Below are 7874 nucleotides of genomic sequence, written 5' to 3'. Positions count from 1 at the left end.
CCAGGCACCCCAGAATATACACATTTTATTTTATTTTACTTTATTTTCTTTTTTAAAATAGTTTATTGTCAAATTGGTTTCTATATGGAAGCATTGGTTCACATTCCAATGATGGCTCAGGCTGAGCATGATTAAAAGTTTGGCTCAGTATGTTCTGAAGGAAGGACAGAACCTGCAAGTTACGTTAGCAGACATGTGGTCCAGATTGGTCAGTGAATACAAATGGTTCAGCTAATCATGGATGAGACAAAGAATGGAGATTTGGTCTGCATCTATCCTTTTCAGGGGGCCTCCTTGACTCCTGTCTGAATCATATGAGGAAGAATAGTGCTTTTCCATAAAGCACTATTTATGTTTTTTAGAACACAAAAGAATCAGTGGTAATTTCTTAACCATCACTGATTCTTTCCAGAAGCACAGGGTTCAAGTAGAGCTTAACATTGTTGGTTCCCCCATTTGCTTAAGCCAAACAAATATCATTCATGTCTGAACAATTCAGAGGTGATCAAAAACCAGAGTGGAGCAAAGCACAGCAGGTTCTAAGAAATCAACTCCTGAGGACTCTTGCTGGCATTGTTTCTGTAAAGTCTGTTAAACAGTTTGTTGAGAGGTGGTGGCAAAGGCCAGTTGTGTCAGGTTTATGTGTCTTACAAGAAGGATGTCTAAAAAAAAGGAGAGATATTAATGTAAAGTATTTATTAAAGAGCCAACTTGGAACATTGAAAGGTAACCAGTCCAATGTGTTCCAGGAATGTGATGGATACAAATGTTTCTGTGGAGCAGCACTGCTTACTGTATTTCTCGAAGCTAGTAAGATGCTGATAGTCCTGGAGATGCTGTGCATTCTCTCTCCTCTAAGAGCTGGTATGACCTCCACATTTTATCAGACTTCCTTGATAACTTCTCAGTAGATTGGACAGAGAGAATCTGTCCCATGTTTGGTCTGCTACAGTGATGAGCCCTTCAAGTTTAATAAGCCTTCAGAATGTAGCTCACAGTGCTTCTTCAGATGTTAAAAGTAAAGTCCTGCAATAAGGCAACCTAGAATTCAAATAAGAATCTGGTTAGGCAAGTTTTAGCTCTTGGTGATACCAAGGTAGGAAGAACAATTAAAAACATTAGTTGAGGATACAGCCAGATACTGAAGGAAACTAGAAGAGCTGAAAATATTATAAGTTTAACAATGCATGCCAGATGAAAGGATTCAGTCCAATTTACAAATAGGTAACAAAATTGGATATCCATCATATCCAATAGTTACTTAGAATTTGCACAGTGGTACAAAATGACACAAAGCCTATTAACAGGGCCAGATTGTGATAGCCTGCATGGATGTACTATAGATTTTCACTGAAACACAGAATTTCTCTCTATAGTCATCATTCTTTTGATTGAAGATGTCAAATAAAGATTATTCTAGATCATAAATTAAGGCTCCTCTCATTAGATTTGGTTTTATTAATTACATACTTGTAGTAAGAATAGTGATTTTCCTTTATAGGCAGGACTTTTAAAATATTTACTTGGCCAAAAATTTTTGTAAGGAACCTTAGATCAACATTTTAAAATTTTCTTATGGCCAGAAGCCAAGCCAAAGACTCTCCATCATATTTTGTCTGTAGTGTCTATTAGTTTGGGTGAATTTCCCTCTTGTAGAGATCTCCCAAATATTCTAAGTTTTCCTTGCCTGCAAAGAAAATCTCTTTCTTACTCACCTGTAGGCTTGGGATCTCCATAAGCTAGTTACCTCACCAGTTTTCCTATACATTTTGTGAGCATTGGTTCCACAAAGGTAACTTTAACTCCTTAAATAAAAGTGTCTAGTCATGGGGTAGGGTGCCTGGGTGACTCAGTTGGTTAAGTGTCCAACTCTTGCTTTCAGCTTAGGTAATGATCTCAAGGTTCATGGGCCCAAATCCCAAGTTGGGCTTTGAGCCAACCATGCGGTGTCCCCTTGGGATTCTCTCCCTCCCTTGCTCTCTGCCCCTCCCCCACTAGCTCACTCTGTCTCTCTCTCAAAATAAATAAATAAACATAAAACTTTTTTTAAAGCTGTCTAATCATATGTGATTGAAAAGCATACTTTTCCAATATAACATTTTAGTTAAGCTTTGGTTTATTACCAGTTTCCAATTATGTCCTGTAAACAAAGGAAGACACATCCTTACCAAACAAGCAAAAATTATACTCCCCTGAAATAAGAATATTTAATCAATAAAGGTTTCCAAAATCTGGAGGGATGAGGTAGAGAGAGGTTTCATTTCTATTTATAAAAGTACAGTCTACTAAATTTTTAGGAGTTACAGAGAGCATAGGAGAAAAGACAAAGGGGTTCTTTGTATCTAGAAAATAGGGTATTAAATTATCAGCAGTATTCCAAGCAAAACCCATAATGATCCCTCATAAACTCATTCAGTCCTAAGTAATTAATTTTGTTCTGATCAACTTGGGGTTAACAGTCTCATGAACCCATATGCTTCTACACTACCATTTAAGAAATCCTGACTTGATCTAATAGTATAATATCAAAGTTATTTAGTCAATGCCATCTTAAACCTCTGCTTAAAAGTACCTGTAATCATCATTTACTAAGGGTCTCTGAGATTTTTTGGGGGGAAAAATCATTTTGAGCCATAGTTGATTTGCAGGTGCTTTTGGGGAAGGTCAAGATTAAGACAAAAACTACGTGTAAAGGATGCAGGACTTCAAAATAGTTGTGATTAATCTACTTTTCATAATTTTCAAAAGTGAAAAATCTGATGAAAGCACAATTAATGCAGCTGACAAGAAATTTATTCTGTGGCATGCAAAACAAAGTTGATTGAAAATCAGTTAAGAAACAGACTTAGGCCCAGGTCATTATCTCAAAGCTCATGGATTTGAACCCCATGTCAGACTCTGTGCTGACAGCTCAGAGCCTGAAGTCTACTCTGGATTCTTTGTCTCTGTCTCTCTGCCCCTACCCTGCTTGCACTCTTTCTCTCTCTCAGGAAATGAATAAATATTTTTAAAAATTTTAAATAAGAAGTGAAAAAAAGTTTTTTTTTAAAAATTTAACATTTGGGGTGCCTGGGTGGCTCAGTCGGTTAAGCCTCCGACTTCGGCTCAGGTCAGATCTCACATTCGTGGGTTCAAGCCCTACGTCAGGCTCTGTGCTAACAGCTCAGAGCCTGGAGCCTGCTTCCGGTTCTGTGTCTCCTTCTCTCTCTGCCCCTCCCCCTCTCATGCTCTGTCTCTATCTGTATCAAAAATAAATAAAAGATTTTTTAAAAATTAAAAAAGTATACATAAAATGTAACATGATTGAATCATAGTACAAAAGTGAGAAAACCTTATTTTCTTAAATAATTAAGGCTATAATTAAGTCAAAGAAAACATAAGACATAATTATTTTTCTAAATTAGTTTTTAATGTTTATTTACTTTCGAAAGAGAGAGAGACAGACAGACCCAGTGGGGGAGGGACAGAGAGAGAGGGAGACACAGAATCAGAAGCAGGTTCTGGGCTTTGAGCTGTCAGCACAGAGCCCAATTAGGGGCTTGAACTCAAAGCCATGAGATCATGACTTGAGCCAAAGTTGGCTGCTTAACTGAGCCAATCAGGCACCCCAAGAAAATAATTCTTATATGACATAGAACTTTTGGCTTCTAGGCATTTTATTCAGAAGGTAAATATACACCTTTTTTTTAATATAACACAATTTATTTTTTAACATATGCAATTATTTTCCATCTTGACACTCCAAACAGAAAAGCAAAGTAAAAAATCAAAACCCCAACTTCTATTTCATGTAATTAGACTTATACAGAAATTAGAAGGTTAAGTACCAACTAGTTAATCACCTAATTTCACAGCTATCTGAAGTGGCAATCATTATATAGCAGCTTATCTATGATACATTCAAGATACATGATACAATTTATTACTTGGCCATAAGCTAAAACACAGCCTGCTTAATTCCTTTCCTTAAATTCCACCTCTATACTACAATATACTTGAGGTCCATGCAAAAAAGTAGCTACCTTTTATATAGGAAATGGATGAAAGATACACCTTTTATAGCCTTTTCTTAAGAGCAGACCAATAATTCAAGAATTTTGTTATTTTAACAGAGAAAAACAGATTCTAGTTTTGTATCAACATACAGGTGACCCCGAACACCAGCCCCCAATGTAATCCACAATCGATATATAACTCCCCGGGAAACTTAGCTACTCATAGCCTCTTGTTGACCAGAAGCCCTACTGATAACATATTTTGTATGTTCTGTGTATTATGCACTGTACTCTTACAATGAAATGAGCTAGAGAAAAAATGTTATTAGAAAATCATAAGGAAGAGAAAATACATTTATGTTACTCTACTGTATTTATTGAAAAAACTTTGCATATAAGTGGATCCCTGCAGTTCAAACTCCTGTTGTTCAAGGGTCAACTGTAACATTTTATATAAAAATCCTTTACAAAAATTTCTTATAAATAAGCCCATCACAGCTTTGATAGCTTTGAGTACAAGTAAAATTATTTTTCTGTGGAACTTATAATTTTCTATACCCATGCAAGTTTTGTCTGACACTTTCCTCTTTCTCATATGGAACAATGAATTATTTTACATTGGACAAAACAACTCTCTCTTCCTTTAACAAAAACACTTCCTGGAGACCTTGTATGGAAAGCTGTTTTTATCTGCCACTGTTTCTCTTCTGGCAGAATCTCATTAACATTTGGTGATTATAAATTTTAAATACATGAACTTCTATCTCACAGAACAAAGCATAAAGAATATAACTGTGAATGTCTTCAGCCAGAGTTTTACTGTAGAGCTTATGAATATACATCGTATCACTTTTCAACCATATATGTCCTTGTAATGTCATTTGTTAATGTGGCCAAAAATGAATACATTCTTTTTTTAAGTGAATATGTTTTTTTAAGTTTATTTATTTATTTTGAGAGAGAGCGAGTGAGGGACTGAATGAGCATTAGTGGGAGAAGGACAAAGAGAGAGAGGGGGAGAGAGAGATTGCCAAATGGGCTCCACATGGTCAGCATGGGACCCAATATGGGTCTCCAACTCATAACAGCTAAATCATGAGTCGAACACTTAACCAACCGAGCCACCCAGGATCCCCTGAATACATTCATTAACAGACCAAATACATACATCCTTAAGAATAGGCTTAGTAATTTACATTTCAGTATTTTATCTTATAAATGATTTAGGTATTTAAAGACTAGTCATTAATTAACCTAATATAAGTCTAAGATTTTAAATTACCAAAAAATCTTGGAGATTATATCTTCATATGAATATATGAAAAAACAGAATTATTGTTAAATTTTTTAATGTTTTATTTATTTTTGAGAGAGAGAGAGAGAGAGAGAGAGAGAGAGACAGTGTGAGCAGGGGAGGGTCAGAGAGAGAGGGAAGCACAGAATCTGAAGACGGGCTCCAGGCTCTGAGCTGTCAGCACAGAGCCCAATGGGGGGCTTGAACTCATGAACCATGAGATCATGACCTGAGCTGAAGTCTGACACTTAACCAACTGAGCTACCCAGGAGCCCTGGTAAAATAGAATTATTGTTGAAAGTTTGTTAGAATTATTCAATTTGATTAATCATATATTTACATTTTCATACTCTTAAACATCTGTAGATATAATGAAAATTTATTTAGTCAGTAACATATAAATTTAGGAAGAACATCCAAATAGGAAAAAAAGATTGTATTATCATCAATTTCTATTTTAAGAGTATTCCATTTATATAAGCAGTTATTGATCTCTAAGCCAATTAGAATACAGCTCCTTAAAGGCATTTTGTAAATTAATTTGGTGATCATATAGAGGTAGGGAAATATTACACATATATAACTTATAAATGTATACCATGTCAGTCATGTCAGTAAGCTTGGGCAGGCAGAGCAAACTATTCTTTGTGGCTCCCTCTAGGGGCCCTGCTCCTGTGGCTCCTCACAGGGTAGCCTGGAACCAAGGTGGCAATTCCACCTCTGAAATCAAGGAGGGGTCAACCTTACTCACCCTCTGGGTCTGAGGTGGGAGTGGCAGCCCTGATGATGGCTGAATTGCCAGTTGAGTCATTTCCTCCTTCTCTCGAAGAAGGACACATATCCATCAACAAATGGATACATTTATGGTCCTGTGCTGTAGAATCCCAGAGATCTGACAGCCTTCATTCACTCTGTTCTGTTCTCTGTCCCCTTTAGTTCCAGCTGACATTGTTTCTGCTTATGTAATCCCGTCTCTATTCTTGGTTTATGCTGAGATGGTTTCTGCTGAAACGAATTAAATCCATGCACTGCATCCATGATTTCTTTATCAAATGATTGTACAGCCACACTCTTAGTGTTCTTGTCAGAACATGTTTCCTTGTTTTCTATAATACGGATAGGCTGAGAATTTCCCAAATCTTCAAGTTCTGGTTCCTTTTTGCTTACCAGTTCCTTCAAACTGTCTTTCCTCTTGCAGTTTATGTAAGAAGTAAGGAAAAACCAAGCTTCTCTTTCAATACTTTGCTAAGAAATTTTCTCAGCCAAATATCCAAATTTACTCCTCTCCAGTTCTACCTTCTACAAAACACTAGAACACAATTCCACAAAAAACTCGAATTAAGCGAGGTTCTTTGCCACTTTATAACAAGGATCACCCTTCCTCTAGTTTCCAATAAGCTGTACCTCATTTCCATCCGAAACCTCACAAAAATTACCTTTAACATCCATGTTTCTATCAACAGTCTCTTCGAGATGATCTAGGTTATTTCTAGGATGTACTTAAACCTCTTCTGGCCTCTATGCATTACTCAGTTCTGAAGCTATTTCCATATATTTAAGTATTCATTATAGTAGTAACTTATTTCACAGAACCAAAATTTGTATACTAGTCTAATGGGGCTGGCAAAACAAAATACCATGGGCTGACTGGCTTAAATAACATAAATATATTTTCTCATAGTTCTGGATAGTGGAAGTTTAAGATTAAAGTGCCAGCATGTCCAGGTTCTGGTGAAAGCTTTCTCTCTGGCTTGCAGATTGCGGTCTCTCACCTGACCTTTCTTCTGTGTGTGCAGGGGATAGTGGTGGAGAGAGGGAGATCACTTTAGTGTCACTTTCTCATCTTATAAAGACACCAGCCCTAGGAGACTCCCCCCTTATGACTTCACTTAACCAGAATTACCTCTCTAAAGGCCCAATCTCCAAATATAGTCACACTGGGAACCAGAAATTTTTATATATGAAAGGGGGGGGCACAATTCAGTTTGTAGTGTATGTGTGTGTGTGCATGTACACACACACACACACACATACACACTACAAAGAGACCCAAATACAGAGATTATAGTTTCAATTCTAAAATTTCATCTATGAGTCAGACATAAACAGAAATACAAAACTCACTGGTTTAGAGAAGAGGACTGACTCTCATCTTTCCTCCATTTGTAGCATCAAAACTATGCCGATGGGACAATTGGAGGTCATCTGCTCAACAGAGGAGTTAAAGAATACCACAAATATTTGTGGGGGGAGACTTTAAATTCTTTAAGGTCATCTCTATGCCCAATGTTGGGCTTTAATTCACAACCCCAAAATCCAGTTATGTCCTCTACTGACTGAGCCTCCAGGTACCCCCTTTTAATTTTTTTTTAATCTTATGAGTAATCTTATTTAGTCTGTAGGTTAAATTTTGAGAGAGAAAGTGGCCGTGGTGCTTCCCAACCTTTGTTTTGAGTGGCATTATATCCAGCCTATTTCTAATTAGCTTTTTTAGTCTTAGGTGTTTGGTTTTGGAGTTCCTGAGCCTTTCAGGAGCCCCCAGTAAGGGGTGGGGCACCTAAAGCTGGAGTATGGAGGGGCTGTAG

This window comes from Suricata suricatta, chromosome 1 (genome assembly GCF_006229205.1).
Source record: "Suricata suricatta isolate VVHF042 chromosome 1, meerkat_22Aug2017_6uvM2_HiC, whole genome shotgun sequence".
In the NCBI taxonomy this organism is placed as follows: domain Eukaryota; kingdom Metazoa; phylum Chordata; class Mammalia; order Carnivora; family Herpestidae; genus Suricata; species Suricata suricatta.
The sequence above is the reverse complement of the archived record's forward strand: the minus strand, read 5'-3'. Positions refer to the sequence as shown.